The following is a 19,972-nucleotide window of genomic DNA, read 5'->3' as shown; positions in this document are numbered from 1 at the left end:
GAAAACCCAGTTCTGCTCCGTTAACGTCAGACGGTTCTGCTCCACGTCTAGAGATACATTTTTAAAGTGTTCCTGCCCCATGGCGGCCAAACAGAGCGTCTCTTATTGGGGTCACAAAGAAATATCCTGAATTATTCTGGACGTCTGCCGAGCCTTCAGGCGTCGGCGCGTATCGAGGCCGACGCAAAGAAAAGCTCAAATCAGCCAAAATGAGAAGAAGATCAGTGACTTCGCCTTTTCTCGTTTCACCTGAATGTCAGTTGAGATGCTGACGTGCAAAATGTTGACACAAAACTGTTGTATCTAATGATCTGTAAAGTCAAGGAAAATTTCTCTAGAGACACATTTTGATGAGATCTGTCAACGTCAGATGAGACGCAGTGAATTATTTTTTCTGCATTTTTACAGGAAGAGGAAAAAATGTTATAATTTTAGTCAGTCAGTTTAAAAGATCCTCTCACTAAGATGCCATGTGTACATTTTCTTTTCATTGGAAAACTTAGTGGAAGAAAAACTACTTGAATTTCTGCTTTATGGTAAAAGGTTTTAAAATATAGTAGCATCAGGATAGAAGAAATTGTAACATTTTGTAAAAACTAGATGTTTTATGGAGCTGGAACATCGTCTGTCAGGTGGTAAATTCGTGAAACGTTTTTGAGTCAGACCTCTCAGTCCTCTGCTTCCTAACGTCTGGTCTAATCGCCCAATTTCATCCTTTAAAAGTAGAACCGTTCGTGTTTGTGGAGCTCTAAAAGCTGATGCAAACGCACCGGCAGCTGGATTCTTTGTTTAAGTCGCCCAACAAAAAACCCAGATCTGAAAACAAAAAGCCTCTTTGTGTTGCTGCTGCCATGTTCCCAGTAGGCTCAACCATGTGGTGAAGATTTACACGACTCTTTATTTAAAACTTTGTCCCAGTCAGCATTTTCTGCAGAAAAAGAATAATAAATCAGAAGACACTTTGATTCAGAGTTGAAATATGTTTAAACACAAATGTGTCAGGAAATTTGTTCCTTGATTCTATATTTAAAAGATTTGAAAAGGTAAAGCAGGTCAGTAACTGTCTGTATGTGTCGCATTCCACAATACGGCTTCAGATTAAATAAATCCATAATCTGTCGTCACTTATCTCAAGCTCTGCAACTAATGTAATAACCCAGAAGGCTAAGTAGCATAAGAGGCCAATGAATGTACAGTCAGCTCTTTGTCTCGATTTCACACTGCAGGTTTCTCCTTATGCAATGCATCGGACATAAAACAATGACTCTGTAAAAGCTGCAAAGAGGTTCCACCATTTAAAACACGTCCAGGAAATTCACAAAATGCATAAAAACCAAAAGCGTGGCAGCAAAACCAAATTTCTGCTGACTGGAGAAACCCAAAGCTCTAAAAGTGGCTTTTAAATGAGCTGCTTTTGATTAAATTTATGCATAGTGCAGTCTAAAATTGTATTTATTTATTTATTAATAAAATGAGATATGTAAAGACAAGGCACGATGATCCTTGTTAAGTCTGCACAGTTACAGATTCAGAGGTGAAACGTAATAAATGACGACATATTTAAAAAGCCCAAATCGTCCGATAAGAGAAGTAAAAACTTTTTTTAAAAAGTTCCTAAGAAATGGGAATAAACTGAGAAATATGCTAAAGAGTTTACTCTGTCTTCTTTTAAATTAAAATTTAACTCTGACTGTTCATCAGCTTTTCTAGCAGATTATTTCAAAAGAGCAAATAATCATCCAACCTATTAATGTGGCATTAATCTGGAGGTTATCGACTGAGAAAAATACATTTATAATTAAACTTTGGGTTCAATATTGATTTCATAATATGAAAAGAGCTGAAGAACCTGCTTCCTGTTTGGATGTGAAATGAAAAAATTAAAAGCTGATTTTCAGCAGACTGAGCTCCGTTCCAGGAACAGGAGAAGCTGTCAGCAGCCGTCAGCCGAAACCGACGCGTTTCTGGAGCCAAACTGTCAGCTGCGGCTCTCTGCGACGTCCAGCAGCCGCCGACTGTCCACTGGAGACAACAACTCTGGCATTCACGGCCACAAGAGCAGCTGAACGGGTACGGGCCGAGAAGATCCAGGAACACAAAGCATTCTGGGAGACGAGCGACTCTCCTCTGTCTGCACGAGTTTAAAGAGTCATAAATAACTTGAGTTTCAAATATCCGCTCTGCTCTAGAACTTCTCAGTGTTTTGAGATTCACTAGCAGATTTTACTGCTTTCCAGCCTCACCTTTCATGCATTTCTGTTATTTTCCTTAAATCACAACATTTTCAGAAAAAATAGTTGTGATAATAAACAGAACTTTTTATATAAAATTACTGCAGAAACTTTAGTAACAAAATGTTGGTGTTTCAGTTTTTAGATGTAAAATATGCAGCAGCAGGTAAAATAAGACTTGAACACATCATCATTTTTAGAGTAAACATATTTATTAATATGTTATTAATATGAAGTTGTTGGCAATAACCAAAGAAAGAAACCAAATCAGTTCAATAATTTGTCCTGGTGTCATTTTCATAGAACTTAATTTCTGAAAGCATTTGTTTTGGTTTTTTCTATATATCGATTACTTGGGTTTTTACCAATTTGGTGAAAATTTCATGTCAATATCACCTTTAGAAATAAGTTAAACTATGAAAACTTGTGATGCGTTCAGAGCTTAGTTTCCGTGCTGCGTTCCCTGATGTTTAAAGCCGATTTTTCTGTTGTTCTGGGCTGACACAGTTTCTGGGTCTTAATGAAATGCCTCTTCTGTGACACATTTTGCTTGAAATACAACAGGATTACAGCGCAGCACCTCCCTGCTAAACCCGCTCTGCCATATTAAAACAATCAGCTCCTCTGAACAGCCTAAATTCAGATTAATGTGGAATAATAGTAAAATTCAAAACTGTAAATCTGGACCAAACCCGACATGCTGCTCTGACTGCACAGATCAAAAAGCTTTTTCACTATTTTACATATTAAACTAAATGCACCGCTGATAAAAACACTAAAGCATCTTTAATACGCCAAAGTTTTTTTTTTTACTTTTAGAGCATTTTTTCTTATATTTAGACACAGGAACTGAGAAAAAGGTCAGAAAATACAAACATGTTTTTAAAAACATTGGAGTTTCTGAAGGTGAAATTATAAGAAATATTCACCTGAAAAAACTAGCAATGTTTCAGTTAGTAGAAAATTATGTAGAAGCTGCATTTCCTGTCTGTTCTCAGAGTGCGGCGATGAATAAATAAAATTTTCTTGACTTTTGCATATCGATCAATCTTACTTGTAAAGCTGATATTATTTACCTGAGTGAAGGTTTAAAAATCAACCATCGTTCTTCAGTGATCTGCTCAGAGAGAAGTTTCACTGACAGATCAGAATTTATTTTACTGCAAATGTGCACAAAAAAAGACAACAATATTTAAAAATGAAAGCGAGCCAAATAATTAATAAAATAATAAGTTAGTAAATATTAAAATACAGTAAAAAAAACACGCAGAATGGGATGTTAAGGAAAAAATAAATAAGCAAAGGTGTATTTGTTTATTATATTAGGTCATGCATTCATTTGCAGTTAACATTAGTCACCCTGCTGTAACAACTTTCTTTATTTAGCACAATTTCAGATGAAAAGTCTGTCACCCGAGTTAAAATCGGCAGGTCAGGTTTTTTTTAAGACTGATAATCAGCCAGAAAACTGCAATAAACAGTTCATAGTTCATTATGAACTGTTCATAGCAGATGAACTGAACTGTTCATTCATGAACATTCATGATGAACTATGAACAGTCATAGTTCATATGAACTACTGTTCATAGTTCATCATGAACTATGAACTGTTCATAGTTCATTGATGAACTATGAACAGTTCATAGTTCATCATGAACTATGAACTGTTCATTCTTCTTTCCCTCAGGTGGAGAATCGAAGAGGATTGTTGACGTTTCTGAAGGCACAGAAAGTTAGATTTTGCTGTTTGATCGTTTCTTAAGATCGTTTCTTAATTTCTTGTAAAACTTTACATTTGCATTTCCTCATTCGAATACGTTTACGCATTATATTGACTTATTTCAGGTCAGGATTAAATGCATTTGACCATTCCTGGTGACTTTACTCAGCCTTGTTACTATTCTGGTCGTTTCCAAAAGAACATGTAGTTCCAGCTGAGTCCAACCCTCTGATGGGATTTCAGATGTTTGCAGGAGACGCACAGCAGACCTCCCTGTTCACGCCACCTCCCTCGGCCTCTTTCATGAACCCTGCTCCCATTCGCTGGCTTAATTACTGTAGAGTTTGTTTGAGGCTACTGGGGTGAGAGTTTCTGGGGTAGGATGTGAATGTGCTTACAGTAGCTGCAGAACTTTTAGAGGAAACAAAGAGCTTTCTAAAACCGTCTGGACCCTGCTGCAGAAATAAGGGTAAATCCAGGATGCAGAAAATCAACGTCATCGTTCAAAACTTCTTCTGTTTTGGCCCAGAAGCATTCAAGCCCAGACTGAAAAAATAAAAAGTGTTTATCCACACCAACCTACTGAATGACACCTCTGAGTGTTGTTTTAAACATGCCACACCTACAGGGGGCAGTGTAGCACTAACCTACACCTGTCAGCCAATCACAATGCTTCAAAAGAACCACGACTTCCTGTTAGGAATTAAACATGGTGCCAGGAGATTCCTGTGTGTGAACAGACAGTGAGTTGGACTATCTCTAAATACTGTGTGAGATTATAATCAGATACAAATCAAAGTCGACTGGAAATCATGTTAAACTAAAAATGTTGACGCTGAACGGCGTTGTGCCTCCATATTGGGGAGGGACAGCTGCTGTCAAACCTTTGACCTCCAGTGAAGCTCAACATATTGGAGCAGCTGGGCTTCTAAATAAAACAAGTAAAACGCATCTGAGCAGAAATTAAGATCAGGACCTGTTGGTTCAGAGTCTGGACTCTGAGCTGCTGAGGAACCTGGACTGTGGGGAAGTTTTGAATCCCGTGGGGCTTCAAAACTTTCCACAAAACTCTGTGGAAATACTTCGGCCAGTTCTGGCAGTGAAGTTGACCAGAAGTTGACTCTGCTGTAAACAAGCATCCTCCACTGGTAGAGAAGGCCAACCTTACCCAGGTAGAGCGACGCGTTCTCCTTCTTCACGTTGTCATCCAGGTACGTGGGCCCCAGCGTGTAGATGGGCGTGGACCCCATCCCCACCAGGATCTGCGCGATGACGAACAGCGCCACATACAGGCGGTGCTCGTTTCCGTCCTGGTCCCGAGGACAGGAAGTGATGTCAACCCGGTCCCGGCCGCTGGCGTTGCTGTTCATGCAGAGCCCCTCGTTGGCCGAGGAGGAGTTCAGCTCCTGGATCTGGTAGGCCGGGGAGATGAAGTGCGGTAAGGAGAAGAGAGCGGCGCCCACGGCGATGAAGATCCCGCCAACCGCCAACCAGCGTGGCCTTTGACCCCGACCGCCGAAGTAGCTGATGAAGACCACAACCACGAGGCTCCCGATGTCGAAGCAGCTGACCAGGAGGCCCGACTCCGAGCTGCGGAGGCTGTAGCGCTTCTCGATGGTGGTGATGACGCTGCTGAGGTATCCGGACACCATGAGCGACTGGATGAAGGTCAGGTAGCACATGCAGAACAGGAAGCAGCGCGAGTCCTGCAGGATGAGCCGCAGGTACTTCCTGCTCGGCAGGCGGATTTGACCCAGTCTGGACTGACTCCTCCGGACCTGCGGCTCGTCCCGGTAGGAGCTCGGCCTGTTCAGAGCGGACTTCCCGGGCTTTGGCAGGTAGGAGCCTCTGGTTGGGGACTCGGCCTGGAAAGACTCGGTCCGGGCGGGCAGCTGGATGAACTCGGAGCTCCTCTGCTGCTGAGGACATGCGGGTCGGGCTGTCCAGCGGCGGTTTCTCTTGGGGAGCTGCTTCGTTTAAGACGGGCAGACTTTTGGATTTTTGGTTGGCGGCAGGTTCTCATCCTCCTTCCTGAGAGACTCCGCTTCCTCGTGTTCGGCCATCGCTTCTGCAACCCAAAAAACTCACAGTCCGAGACCACTGCTGCCCGTCATGTTTAGAAGAGGAAGCTTGCAGCTTATCTGCAGTGCAGACGCACCAGCCTGGGTGGCTTTTGTTTATCTGCTCATGCACACTTGCCTTGTGTCTGGCTGGATCTGATCCGGAGGTGGAGACACTCAGGCCTCCCTACTTCCACCCCCAGCCTCCCCTGAGCCTCAGCGGGCACTCTGCTGCTGCTGCTCCGATCAGGTCCCGGCCAGCATCCCCGGCGCTCCGGATCCGTCACAATGTCACCTCCATCAGCCCCGTCCAAGTCCAAGGGCAACCCTGCAGAGGCGGTCACTCGCGGCGCGTCATTCTTCCTGCGCGCCTCCCAGACGGAGGGATGAGGCGCCGTCTGCGGCTGGAGGAGGAGGAGAGGCTCGGTAGGAACCGGACAGGACGGAGCAGGACTGCAGCGATCCGCAGTGCTCCGCTCAGCTGCTCTGCTTTCAAAAACAAGGGAGGCAAGTTAAAGCCCCGACTCCCGGAAGTAGAGTATCAGCCCTTCGAAATAAAAGCAGAAAGCTTTGGATGGATCCTCAGCTTCATTTTATTCTCCTCTTTTTTTCTTCCATCACTTCAATTAAAACAATATTTATTTATTCCCAGAGGGACGATTACATAATAATACATTCACAATAAGGTAAAATACGCAACATTATTTCTCTTTTCCTCTTTTTCTTCTTTATTGGTTTTTACTTTCCTCCATCTGTGCTTCTTCCTACAACATTTGTACTATTTAAAGACAATTATTTATAAAAAATTTTATTTATACGTAAATAAAGTAGGATGAATAATGGGAGAAATTACTGTGTACCTTTTCTAAAAAGAAGTAAAATTGGAAAACTTTAAAATAGACATAGAAATGCATTTATTAATAAATAATAAATGCAATTTATTATGGGAAAATATGTTATACCTATTAAAATAAATAAAGTATTTATTAGTAAATAAATAAAGCACAATGCATATGAGAAATGTTTTATACCTTTAAAAAAAACTAGAATGATTTAATGAAGCATTTTATTTTGAAAGTAAATCCACAGCAGTGTTAAAACATTGAGTCCTTTAAAACGATGGGATGTAATTTAGACGTTTATTTAAAATGTAAATAATAATCCAACAACATGTCTAATGGTGAAATCATTAAGAAGAATCATTCAAATAAAAAATGTCTCCTTTTAGATATTTTTATTGAATGTTATCAAGTTGCTGTATGACAGAGAAAAAGCCAAACATTTCACTTCAAAATAAAAGCAGGTTGACTATCAATCCTGAAGTTTATATTTTCCACTCAAACTATACCTTAATGAAAATTATTATGCCGTTAATATGACTATTAAATAAACAGAAGAAAAATGTGTACGTAATCTAATTAATCATAAAGAAAAACTAACTTTCACATGTTTCAAATTTGTAAAGTAAAACACCTTTCACACCCTTTATATGGTGTATGTTTGTTTTCTGCAACACAGATTAAAATTTTCATTTATAGCTTAAGACGCGAAAATCCAACCTGACCACACCCACTGCAAACATAAAGTAAATTCATAAAAACTGAATTCATTTATTTGTAAAATCATCACAAGAAAAATATTTTTTGGAGTCTTAAAAATAATTTTTGCATTTAAAAGGAATCTTAAAATACAATTTCTTGTAAAACTGTAAATAAAAGAGACCAAAACATAAAAATAAAAAATGTGTTTTATCAATATGTGGAAAAGACAGTTGTTTTTTTCTACTCAGGAAATGAGAAAATATTACAAAAAAATGATAAACATCTGACAACAAGCAAAGACAATAAAGTGACCTCTAGTGGCCAGTCGTGTGAAACTGGCAGAAAATCTTTCAATTAATCCCTGAACAATAAAAACTACATGTTTCAGCTCTAATTTCTTAAGACAACATGATTTCATTATTATTTATTGACTATCAGCTTCCTAATTATGCTTAAAGCAACGTTTCCTTTGGATCCATGAAGTCTGATCCCAGCAAGCAGCGGCGGAGTGAATCTGGTTTGGACTGCAAGAGAATCTGGACTCGGAGACAGAAAACCTGCCTGTGGTCCAGAGAGCAGAGGTTTTGTGCAACATGGTATCTCTCACTGCACTGCTTTAGAAAATCAAATGAAAAGGAAGTATGTTTCCACTCCTTTGCAAATGCAGGCCTTTTACTTCACAGAGTCAAGATTTTATAACATAGAGACATTATTGTGAAATCCCTGAAATTATAAATTAACAAATGTGTGTTGAACGATTGCTTTTGCTCAACTTCCTGTGTTTGGCTGTTATTCAGCATTACTTAAGCCTTTAGACTGTGCGATTGCAGTTTATGGTGCAAATAAAAACCTAATTTCTTATTCCTGCCCCAGGTGCAGAAAACAGTGGAGTGAAATCAGGGTTAGTGCATTTGGAGACAGGAAGCAGGATCTGTGACTCTGCAGGAGAAAGACTATAGCTGAGATGATGCTCAGTTCAGAATAATGAGGGAAGAGACCAGAAGTTTTCTGGTTCTGAGAAGAAAACTCTGGATCAATGAAGGCGGATGGATCCTAAAGTCCAAAGTAAGATGAACGGTTCCAACAGGACTGCGTTCTGACGGTAGTTTGAAGTGATTTCTAACATTGAGTCTGCACTACAAAAATGAACATAAAGGTTTGCTGCAATGTATAGTGCAGAATAAAACATGTTAATACACCTATTAACATGTAATAACAATGTTAATAGTTTATTATATTGATTGTTATGCATTAAGTTATGTTTTATCAAATTGAAATGTGACGATCTTAGCTTTAAAATTATGAATATGACTGATTTACAGAAGCTAAACAAATTTTGCTTTCAAAACTCACATTTTTGCTAAATACAAAATACCAGTCAAATTGCAACATAAAACAATATCACCACTAGAGGTCGCTATTTCCTGCAGGTCGTCACTGACCTGGATCTCTTCCTGATGTTGCTCCGATTTGTGTATTAATATTTCCAGTCTGATCAAATTTCTCTTCTGTTTGATTTATGCATAAATCCCTGGATTTTCATTTTGCATCAACTAAAGTAAACATGATTAAAGCTGACAGCCGGACGCCCGGTTCACAGTGACCCGATGGTGGATTGCTCCACACTGAGCCCACTGGGATGAGATCTGATCTGCCGGTCAGTAAATACTTAATCAGCCATTCAGAAACTCATGAAATCTAATCAACTTAATCATGGTGTGACTTTCTCACGGCGTAATTAAACTCAACGCCTGTTCAGTGAAGGGCGGCCGACTTTAGGGCTGCAGCCTCAAACACCAGACAACACAATGCAACTGGTGGAAATGTTTATGTGTTTAAACAGAAAATGCTGGAATTTCTTTAACATCCAACCCAATGAGCCCAGAAAGGGGTAACATGAAATGCATGACAGACTTTTGGCTGTTAGAGAAGCACCAGAAGGAAATTATGGCAAAGCCTAAAACAAAGATTCAATGTTTGGTGAAAACAGAAAAACTTTTTTTTTCTTTCCTGTTTATCCAGGGAAAAGCCCAGATAGATCCAATTCTCAGTTTCAAAAGGGACTTGTGCAGAAATCTGCAACACACACAATGGTTACACAAAACTAACACAAACTAAAACAAACTACAAAAACAGCTTCATGACACTGATTGATATAAATGCATTGCTTGTTTTTAAACCAAATAAAACCAAAAACTGAAGGAAGTAAAGAAAGAGAGACAGATCTGGAGCTGATAAGTCGAGTTAATTTGTAAACTTGACAAGAATAAGAAAGTTCAAAGTATTTTGCATGATGAAAACATGATAACTAATAATGAAACATCAAATATACATAAAACATATAAATAAATCTAACAGTTATAATTCAAAGACAACTCTAAACTAATCATCTCTACATCACAATCAAATTTGACTTAAGGGTTTTTAGATTTTGTGAGTCTAAAATCCTTTACATCAAGCCGTGATTTGAAGGAACTCAGTGTTTCACGAGGTTACCTTGAAATTTGTTCCAGATGCTGTTTGCTTTTATAAGGTAAAGCTGCGAATCGTCTGCATAGTTATGGTAAATGATTCTTAAATCTGAATGAAACCAAGAGAATGGAATTCCCTATGGAATTAAACACAATCCAAACATTTTAAATGATGATGACATCACTTCAAATTCTTCAAAATGTATTTGAAAAACATAAATCTGGACAGAAACTCAAAGCAATAGTGAGAAACTTGGATCGGTTCATGTTCTCATGCAGCCAGTTCCTCCTTGCAGCCAAACCTGCTTGACAAAGCGGCAGGAAGTTCGCCTGAAGGCTGCAGAGGGTTTTTACAGCGGCGCTCCGTAATGTCTGCCCTGAGGAGAACATGATGGGACACTGAGCTCATTTCATACAACACCTCATTCCCTGCGCCCTGCGGGGTTTTAGCCACAGGCTGGACTACGACACAATCTGTGAAATCTGTTTCCCATCAGACGCAGTAATAACCTCTGTGCTTTGTCTGTGTGATCTTATCTACTTTATCTGAGTTTGAATGTCAGGAAGCAGCAGGAGGAGATGCAGTGCATATTATTTTTACCACATTACATGAAATGGTTGCACACCGTGGAAACGTCCAGGTGCTTCAAAAGTGAGAACATCTGACTTTATCACCAGCTTCCTCTGAGCCCCCCGGCGTCGCATCGAGAAGGTCTGCAGCCGAGTTATCAGGACAATAACTCAGAACGAGGCTGGCCTCATTTACGCTCTAATGTCCAGCCATGTCGCAAAGAAAAAAAACATACAAAAATATTGAAATAAAAATGATGTGGAAAAAATAAAATAAAAATGAACAACAGCCAATTAGAAAAAAACAAAATTTAAATCAAATAAATTCTGTCAAATTGATCCAAAATATGTAGAACCAACTGTTTGTGTGATGACTGTTCTGCATAACTTTATGAGTTAGTCACACAAAGCAAACAATTAAATAACTAGATAAATATTTACAAATTAAAAGAAGATAATTTTTTTTAAAAAGTTAAAAATCATTTCATCAAAAAAACACAAGTAAATAAAATGCAAATACAAGTTGCTCTATCTTCAAATGATCAACTTGTTGAAGATGATTGATGGGGATTAAGCAAGGTGTGGAGAACAAGGAGAAAGGATTATGCAAAAACTCTTATTGTTATGCAAATAGAAGAGAAAATAGTCTGGTGTCACATATTCTGTCATTTATCAGAGTGAAAAAACGAGACAGCCCAAATGTATTTTCAAAAACTTTACACCAACTTAATTTGTTTTGCTGATGATCAGCAGACTTTCCCTAACCTAACCCAGCCCTGAAATTCTGCATCCAAAACACAAACAGGACAGAGAAGAAAGTTATTACTATTGTTTGTTCTTGAAGGGCGTTTTAAATAACTGAAAGCAACAAAACAAAACCGTAAAGAACAGAAACTTTGAACTAAACAAAAGAAGAAGACATGTATTTCTGCTCTTAGACTTGAAAACAAAAATGTTGTGACCCCCACTTCTTCCTCCTCCTCCTCATGATGTCACTGCCTGCTAAAGCCTGCAGCAGCAGCAGCAGCAGCAGCAGCAGCAGCAGCAGCAGCAGCAGCAGCAGCCGCAGCAGCAGAAGAGTGGCGGGAGGAGAAGAGATTCAGCCTCTCTGCCAAACAGTTTGGAGGTTTTTCGTTCCGTGTCGATCAGGAGAAGTGATGGCACCGGTGCAGGAGACCTGCAGCAGGAGCATGCAGCGGTCAGACGGTGATGTGAGCAGAAGGTGCAGGAGGAAGAGGAGGAGGAAGAGGAGGAAGAAAGCCAAAGGTTGGTCAAGAATCTAAACTCACTGAGTCGAACTGAACGTTAAATCTGTCCAGCCTCTTTTCCAGTTTCTGTTAGAATGAGATCTGCAGGCTGATCTTTGTCTGTTTGAAACATTTATTAAGAAATAATAACGTCTACAAGAAACTTAATTACTTAAATGAAACTTTTTCCAGGTAAAATTAAACCCAGATAGTGGGATTGATTCTCCAACACTGTAAAAACACAAAATCTTGCCAAGTACTTTTGGTCTAGTTTCTAGGAAAATACCTTAGTCCATTTAAAGTAAGAAAACTAATTTACTTTTCAGAACGACATAGGAGTTTATTTTAGGTCAAAATCTCCTTAATATTGATGAGAAAATTCTCTACCAGTGAACCCAGTACTTTAGATCAATATTAAGAAATTACTGACTTAAAACAAACTCTTACTGAAAAGTCACTTCAAAGTTAGTTTTGTTTTTATTTCAAGTGCACTAAGATATTTTCACTAGAAAACACTTGGTAAGATTTTTTGTTTTTGCAGTAAATAAATTCACTTGTTAATTTATGAAAGTCAGACTCAGTTCAGTTTTTGTCTGACTTATAAGAATGTTAGTTTTTCTACAGCATGATCAATATCTACATCACTATTTTGAGCATCGCCATCCAGTTTTCTCCATCTGTAAACTCACGTTTCACTCTGTCAAATTTAGTTTTGGATGCTGTTGTTAGTTGTTAAAGTTCAGATATGCAGGAAACATAATTCCAGCTGCTATTGTGGTACTTTTCATTCATATTAAACAAGTGAACAGGTTTCATTCAGGTTTAACTAAAACAGAAGCCAGGCGACCGTTTTATAAACATGAAGGTGGAAGAAGAGGCAAAAAATCAACCACATTTGCTTCAGGGTTTATTGAGAAGTTGTGAGCTCATCAGACTTCACAGACGCTGTAAGATCAACACAGTTATCAATTAAAAAGAAAAAAAGTGATTTATGTACAATATTCCTCCTTACCAATACATGCATGCAGCGTTCTGACAGTGTGCAACGATTTTATAGAAAAACAGAAAAGTTTTCTGTCATGTTGCTATAAACTGGTGAATGACTGAAACTGGTGGTTGAGGTGCAGAAACCAAACGTAGGTTGCCCATCTCAGCCAGAGGAAAAAGGAGAACTTGGGTCTGTTGAGATGATTTTAAACATTTTATCTGATTTAATTCAACCTTTTCTTGGGAGGAAACTTAAGCAAACTCACAGAGAAATTTCAAATAGTAGATGAGATAAGCAATATCTGATATTTTTCACCACAAACAAGCATAATATGAAGTGATAATTAGTTTCATCCCTGAAGTATTCTGCAGATTGTTAAAAACAATCTTATATTTCACTGTTTAAACAGATGAGCAGAAGGAGTTCAGAGGTTAAATCTGTGAAGCAAAAGTCTAAATGCTGGATTTGCATAAACATATTATCTGATGGAGATAAGCTGGAAGCAGAATTAATCATAATTACTGGTCAGCTTGATGAAGCAGCCATTGTTGTGCACATGTTGATCCTCTAAAAGCTGCAGATTACTCTGTCATGCCTGCAGTTTCACATCCAGTTCTTACTTTAAATGCTTTAAGCTTATTCCACTATTATTAAAGACCCATCAACCTTTTTATAAGTGCTTCCTTTAAACAAAGCCGTCCAGGAATCATCACTATGCTTAGTCCATAAAATTATGTGATTTTTAAACAGCTGTAGGTATTTTAGAAATGATGACATATTTTTCTCACTGAGGAAAATTACAATATAAAAGTGGAATAATTCCTCACATTCATTTGAATATTTTATTTAGTGCATCATTGCATTGTGAATAAGTTTCTACAAGACGGTCCATCACAAGTTGAATCAGAATCTCAACATTAAACACTGTTTTAGATATTTTTATGTTCTGTTTTCATTTAATATGGTTTTGCTGAAGATTCACATTTAAGGTGATTTTATTGAATGATTTGATCAAAAAGGGCAGCAAGAAAAAACTCCACAAGTTAAATAAATAAATATGCAAATCAATTTTTGTTTTGTTTTTATTCTTAAAAACTTGAAAGGAGGATTTCTTCCATTTCATGATAAAACAAATTAATTTCAGCTGACACTGCTGGACAAGCTGACGACATGACTGAATAAGTAAAATAGATAAAACATGAAATCATTATGAGATTTTTAAAAAATGTGTTTTGCTGCAATAAAAATCCCCTTCTGCTGCCTTTAAAAGTCAAATAAACGAGCTGCTGCCATTGGCTGATTGTCCCGATGTCAGGCAGGATTACGGGCCAACAGCTGCTGTCCTCCAGTCTGTCTGCGTTTGGACGTTTTCATGGATGGGACATGTTTTGGACAAGTGCTCTCCATCGCTGCCTTCAGACCTTTGAGGCATTTCAACACACATTTCTGCTGATGGACGCTGCGATGGATTCACTTCTCTGGGAACATTAGCACGATGGTTTTCATGCTCGTCCCACATAATGTCGTAAATCCTCTGCAAAACAATATATTTCTTGCTTGGAACTGATACTGAATAGAAATAAGGGCACATGATTAGAAATCACTAATAACTGCGGCTTGTGCTTTTCTGGTTCAGATGTTAGTTTGCTCTCATTGGGAGTTTAAATGCGGTTTGGGGAACATTTACAAACCCTGGACCAAAATTAAAGAAATTGGGACAAAAAACTTAAATTTTTAAAAGAAAGTCTACTAACAAAAATATTAGATGCGACACAAATTGATAATTTCCTTCTGTTGTCATGGTAACTAAGAACAGATCTGTTCATTGCTATAAAGTACCAAATAGAATTGAATCCTGATCACAGCGACTATATACTGTAGGAAGTCGTTAGCAGATTGTATAAATGAAGGTTTTAGTGTGAATAGTACGTAAGTTATTAACTATCAACATGCAATAAAATTACCAGGATTTCAGAAGATCCAGCCTCCTAATGTTGTCTAAGAACAAACTTTGCAAATGAAGCTGTTTTCTCTTGATTACACCTGAAGACATGGAGCTGTGATGGCCGAGCGGTTAAGGCGTTGGATTTGAAATCCAACTGGGTTTCCCTGCGCAGGATTGAATCCTGCTCTCAGCGATGTAAGACTACAGGGTCCAACATATCAGATCTTCCTCCAGACGGAGAGAAGTTTCTTTGATCAGTGTGTGTTGCAGAAAAATGCAGGTTTACATTTATAGGCCATTATTCTTCAGTAATATATTTGTTGCTTCTTGAATGATTAAAATTAATATTGATAATCTTATCTCAGAACAAACTTCGTTCCACATTCTTGTGTCCTTGAGGAACAGCAGTCCAGGTTACAGGTAAATGAGACAATTTGCTTTTAATTGTTGCATGAAAATGAAATTATCCACAGCTGTCAGACCCCAATCAGAGAGCAGGACTTCCTCCCACCGTGTCTAAGTTAATTATGCCAAAAAACAGAGTTTAAAAACACAACCACAATAAAGAAACCTCAATATAATTCAGACACTACATAAACCTTCATATGACATCGCTTAACAGATAGTGAATTGTTTCCACTCCGCTGTGAGCAGGGTTCGAACCTGCGCGGGAAAACCCCATTGGATTTCAAATCCAATGCCTTAACCTCTCGGCCATCACAGCTCCATGTTCTCACAGGTGACCAAGGAGCAAAACATGGATGCAACAAGTCACTGCAGAAATAAAGGCAAACATGAAGTAAACCCAGAGATTTTGGACGTTCTCCCTCGATCTTCTATTGAGCAACTTCTGGTGCATTGAATTTAAACTAGGAATTCGCTGTGAGCAGGATTTGAACCTGCGCGGGGAAACCCCATTGGATTTCTAGTCCAACGCCTTAACCGCTCGGCCATCACAGCTCCTTGTCTGCTTACTTGTCCAAGAAGCAACAAATACATTACTGGAAAATAATGATGCACAAGAGTAAACCAACTTTTTTCTTCAACACACACTGATAAACTTCTTTACATCTGGAGGAAGATCTCAGATATGTTGAACCCTGTAGCCTAAAATCACTGTGAGCAGGATTTGAACCTACGCGGGGAAACCCCATTGGATTTCGAATCCAACGCCTTAACCTCTCGGCCATCACAGCTCCATGTCTTCAGGTGTAATCAAGAGGAAACAGCTTAATTTGCAAAGTTTGTTCTTAGACTAGATAGGGAAGCTGGATCTTCGGAAATCCTGGTAACTTTATTGTATGTTGATAGTAAAACTTTTCCAGGGTGATTAACAAGTGAGTGGCTATGAGCAGGAATCTAATATCATATGTACCATTCACAGTAAAACTTTCATTTATACAATCGGCTATTGCCTTGTTACAGTATATAGTCGCTGTGAGCAGGATTTGAACCTGCGCAGGGTTCAAATCCAACTCCTTAACCTCTCGGCCATCACAGCTCGATATTCTCACAGGTGAGCAAGGAGCAAAACATGGATGCAACAAGTCACTGCAGAAATAAAGGCAAACATGAAGTAAACCAGGAGATCTCCAGAGGTTTTGGACGTTCTCCCTCGATCTTCTATTGAGCAACTTCTGTTGCATTGAATTTAAACTAGGAATTCGCTGTGAGCAGGATTTGAACCTGCGCGGGTAAACCCCAATGGATTTCTAGTCCAACACCTTAACCGCTCGGCCATCACAGCTCGATCTCTACATGATTGTTCAGGAATCAACAAAAATATCACTGAAAAATAATGGCGCACAAGAGTAAACGTGTTTTTCTGCAACACGCACTGATCAAACAAACTTCTCTCCGTCTGGAGGAAGATCTTATATGTTGGACTCGGTAGTCTTATATCGCTGTGAGCAGGGTTCGAACCTGCGCGGGGAAACCCCATTGGATTTCAAATCCAACGCCTTAACCTCTCGGCCATCACAGCTCGATCTTCTCACAGGTGACCAAGTAGCAAAACATGGATGCAACAAGTCACTGCAGAAATAAAGGCAAACAGGAAGTAAACCCAGAGAACTCCAGAGGTTTTGGATGTTGTCTTTCCATTGTCTGTTGAGCAACTTCAGGTGCATTGAAATTAAACTAGAATTCGCTGTGAGCAGGATTTGAACCTGCGCGGGTAAACCCCATTGGATTTCTAGTCCAACGCCTTAACCGCTCGGCCATCACAGCTCGATCTCTACATGACTGATCAGGAAACAAAAAAATATCGCTGAAAAAAAATGGCGCACAAGAGTAAACGTGTTTTTCTGCAACACGCACTGATCAAACAAACTTCTCTCCGTCTGGAGGAAGATCTCATATGTTGGACTCGGTAGTCTTATATCGCTGTGAGCAGGGTTCGAACCTGCGCGGGGAACCCCATTGGATTTCAAGTCCAACGCCTTAACCTCTCGGCCATCACAGCTTGATATTCTAACAAGTGACCAAGGAGCAAAACATGGATGCAACAAGTCACTGCAGAAATGAAGGCAAACATGAAGTAAACCAGGAGATCTCCAGAAGTTTTGGACGTTCTCCCTCGATCTTCTATTGAGCAACTTCTGGTGCATTGAATTTAAACTAGGAATTCGCTGTGAGCAGGATTTGAACCTGCGCGGGTAAACCCCATTGGATTTCTAGTCCAACAACTTAACCGCTCGGCCATCACAGCTCGATCTCTACATGACTGATCAGGAAACAAAAAAATATCGCTGAAAAAAAATGGCGCACGAGAATAAACGTGTTTTTCTGCAACACGCACTGATCAAACAAACTTCTCTCCGTCTGGAGGAAGATCTCATATGTTGGACTCGGGAGTCTTATATCGCTGTGAGCAGGGTTCGAACCTGCGCGGGGAAACCCCATTGGATTTCAAATCCAACGCCTTAACCTCTTGGCCATCACAGCTCGATATTCTCACAGGTGACCAAGGAGCAAAACATGGATGCAACAAGTCACTGCAGAAATAAAGGCAAACATGAAGTAAACCAGGAGATCTCCAGAGGTTTTGGACGTTCTCCCTAGATCTTCTATTGAGCAACTTCTGGTGCAATGAATTTAAACTAGGAATTCGCTGTGAGCAGGATTTGAACCTGCACGGGTAAACCCCATTGGATTTCTAGTCCAACGCCTTAACCGCTCGGCCATCACAGCTCGATCTCTACATGACTGATCAGGAAACAAAAAAAATATCGCTGAAAAAAAATGGCGCACGAGAAAAACGTGTTTTTCTGCAACACGCACTGATCGAACAAACCTCTCTCCGTCTGGAGGAAGATCTCATATGTTGGACTCGGTAGTCTATATCGCTGTGAGCAGGGTTCGAACCTGCGCGGGGAAACCCCATTGGATTTCAAATCCAACGCCTTAACCTCTTGGCCATCACAGCTCGATATTCTCACAGGTGACCAAGGAGCAAAACATGGATGCAACAAGTCACTGCAGAAATAAAGGCAAACAGGAAGTAAACCCAGAGAACTCCAGAGGTTTTGGATGTTGTCTCCATTGTCTGTTGAGCAACTTCAGGTGCATTGAAATTAAACTAGGAATTCGCTGTGAGCAGGATTTGAACCTGCGCGGGTAAACCCCATTGGATTTCTAGTCCAACGCCTTAACCGCTCGGCCATCACAGCTCGATCTCTACATGACTGATCAGGAAACAAAAAAAATATCGCTGAAAAAAAATGGCGCACGAGAATAAACGTGTTTTTCTGCAACACGCACTGATCGAACAAACTTCTCTCCGTCTGGAGGAAGATCTCATATGTTGGACTCGGTAGTCTTATATCGCTGTGAGCAGGGTTCGTACCTCCGCGGGGAAACCTCATTGGATTTCAAGTCCACCGCCTTAACCTCTCGGCCATCACAGCTCAATCTCTACATGACTGTTCAGGAATCAACAAAAATATCACTGAAAAATAATGGCGCACAAGAGTAAAAATGTATTTTTCTGCAACACGCACTGATCAAACAAACTTCTCTCCGTCTGGAGGAAGATCTCATATGTTGGACTCGGGAGTCTTATCGCTGTGAGCAGGGTTCGAACCTGCGCGGGGAAACCCCATTGGATTTCAAATCCAACGCCTTAACCTCTCGGCCATCACAGCTCAATATTCTCACAGGTGACCAAGGAGCAAAACATGGATGCAACAAGTCACTGCAGAAATAAAGGCAAACATGAAGTAAACCAGGAGATCTCCAGAAGTTTTGGACGTTCTCCCTCGATCTTCTATTGAGCAACTTCTGTTGCATTGAATTTAAACTAGGAATTCGCTGTGAGCAGGATTTGAACCTGCGCGGGTAAACCCCATTGGATTTCTAGTCCAACGCCTTAACCGCTCGGCCATCACAGCTCGATCTCTACATGACTGATCAGGAAAACAAAGAAATATCGCTGAAAAAAATTGCGCACGAGAATAAACGTGTTTTTCTGCAACACGCACTGATCGAACAAACTTCACTCCGTCTGGAGGAAGATCTCATATGTTGGACTCGGTAGTCTTATATCGCTGTGAGCAGGGTTCGAACCTGCGCGGGGAAACCCCATTGGATTTCAAATCCAACGCCTTAACCTCTCGGCCATCACAGCTCGATATTCTCACAGGTGACCAAGGAGCAAAACATGGATGCAACAAGTCACTGCAGAAATAAAAGGCAAACATGAAGTAAACCAGGAGATCTCCAGAGGTTTTGGACGTTCTCCCTCGATCTTCTATTGAGCAACTTCTGGTGCATTGAATTTAAACTAGGAATTCGCTGTGAGCAGGATTTGAACCTGCGCGGGTAAACCCCATTGGATTTCTAGTCCAACGCCTTAACCGCTCGGCCATCACAGCTCGATCTCTACATGACTGTTCAGGAATCAACAAAAATATCACTGAAAAATAATGGCGCACAAGAGTAAACATGTGTTTTTCTGCAACACGCACTGATCAAACAAACTTCTCTCCGTCTGGAGGAAGATCTCATATGTTGGACTCGGTAGTCTTATATCGCTGTGAGCAGGGTTCGAACCTGCGCAGGGAAACCCATTGGATTTCAAATCCAACGCCTTAACCTCTCGGCCATCACAGCTCGATATTCTCACAGGTGACCAAGGAGCAAACATGGATGCAACAAGTCACTGCAGAAATAAAGGCAAACATGAAGTAAACCAGGATA

At 40.0% G+C, this 19,972-nt stretch overlaps 15 non-coding genes and 1 pseudogene across 15 annotated transcripts; all 16 read right to left on the bottom strand.

Annotated features, from left to right (window-relative positions):
- LOC129357254 (solute carrier organic anion transporter family member 5A1-like) overlaps window positions 1–6,684 on the bottom strand; it is a 34,330-nt pseudogene extending 27,646 nt beyond the window's left edge.
- Window positions 6,685–15,415: 8,731 nt separating this feature from the next.
- trnas-uga (transfer RNA serine (anticodon UGA)) lies at window positions 15,416–15,497 on the bottom strand. Its single transcript has one exon. It is a non-coding gene; the product is annotated as a tRNA-Ser (tRNA).
- A 154-nt stretch (window positions 15,498–15,651) lies between these two features.
- trnas-aga (transfer RNA serine (anticodon AGA)) lies at window positions 15,652–15,733 on the bottom strand. The gene has a single exon. It is a non-coding gene; the product is annotated as a tRNA-Ser (tRNA).
- Window positions 15,734–15,887: 154 nt separating this feature from the next.
- Window positions 15,888–15,969, bottom strand: trnas-cga (transfer RNA serine (anticodon CGA)). The gene has a single exon. It is a non-coding gene; the product is annotated as a tRNA-Ser (tRNA).
- Window positions 15,970–16,675: 706 nt separating this feature from the next.
- trnas-uga (transfer RNA serine (anticodon UGA)) lies at window positions 16,676–16,757 on the bottom strand. The gene has a single exon. It is a non-coding gene; the product is annotated as a tRNA-Ser (tRNA).
- A 163-nt stretch (window positions 16,758–16,920) lies between these two features.
- Window positions 16,921–17,002, bottom strand: trnas-aga (transfer RNA serine (anticodon AGA)). The gene has a single exon. It is a non-coding gene; the product is annotated as a tRNA-Ser (tRNA).
- Window positions 17,003–17,156: 154 nt separating this feature from the next.
- Window positions 17,157–17,237, bottom strand: trnas-uga (transfer RNA serine (anticodon UGA)). Its single transcript has one exon. It is a non-coding gene; the product is annotated as a tRNA-Ser (tRNA).
- A 400-nt stretch (window positions 17,238–17,637) lies between these two features.
- trnas-uga (transfer RNA serine (anticodon UGA)) lies at window positions 17,638–17,719 on the bottom strand. Its single transcript has one exon. It is a non-coding gene; the product is annotated as a tRNA-Ser (tRNA).
- Window positions 17,720–17,883: 164 nt separating this feature from the next.
- trnas-aga (transfer RNA serine (anticodon AGA)) lies at window positions 17,884–17,965 on the bottom strand. The gene has a single exon. It is a non-coding gene; the product is annotated as a tRNA-Ser (tRNA).
- A 153-nt stretch (window positions 17,966–18,118) lies between these two features.
- Window positions 18,119–18,200, bottom strand: trnas-uga (transfer RNA serine (anticodon UGA)). The gene has a single exon. It is a non-coding gene; the product is annotated as a tRNA-Ser (tRNA).
- Window positions 18,201–18,362: 162 nt separating this feature from the next.
- On the bottom strand, window positions 18,363–18,444 carry trnas-aga (transfer RNA serine (anticodon AGA)). Its single transcript has one exon. It is a non-coding gene; the product is annotated as a tRNA-Ser (tRNA).
- A 392-nt stretch (window positions 18,445–18,836) lies between these two features.
- On the bottom strand, window positions 18,837–18,918 carry trnas-uga (transfer RNA serine (anticodon UGA)). Its single transcript has one exon. It is a non-coding gene; the product is annotated as a tRNA-Ser (tRNA).
- A 164-nt stretch (window positions 18,919–19,082) lies between these two features.
- Window positions 19,083–19,164, bottom strand: trnas-aga (transfer RNA serine (anticodon AGA)). The gene has a single exon. It is a non-coding gene; the product is annotated as a tRNA-Ser (tRNA).
- A 154-nt stretch (window positions 19,165–19,318) lies between these two features.
- trnas-uga (transfer RNA serine (anticodon UGA)) lies at window positions 19,319–19,400 on the bottom strand. Its single transcript has one exon. It is a non-coding gene; the product is annotated as a tRNA-Ser (tRNA).
- A 165-nt stretch (window positions 19,401–19,565) lies between these two features.
- On the bottom strand, window positions 19,566–19,647 carry trnas-aga (transfer RNA serine (anticodon AGA)). Its single transcript has one exon. It is a non-coding gene; the product is annotated as a tRNA-Ser (tRNA).
- Window positions 19,648–19,804: 157 nt separating this feature from the next.
- trnas-uga (transfer RNA serine (anticodon UGA)) lies at window positions 19,805–19,885 on the bottom strand. The gene has a single exon. It is a non-coding gene; the product is annotated as a tRNA-Ser (tRNA).
- Window positions 19,886–19,972: the final 87 nt, after the last annotated feature.

This window comes from Poeciliopsis prolifica, unplaced genomic scaffold (genome assembly GCF_027474105.1).
Source record: "Poeciliopsis prolifica strain line A6 unplaced genomic scaffold, Auburn_PproV2 SCAFFOLD234, whole genome shotgun sequence".
Lineage (NCBI taxonomy): Eukaryota > Metazoa > Chordata > Actinopteri > Cyprinodontiformes > Poeciliidae > Poeciliopsis > Poeciliopsis prolifica.
The sequence above is the reverse complement of the archived record's forward strand: the minus strand, read 5'-3'. Positions and strand labels throughout refer to the sequence as shown.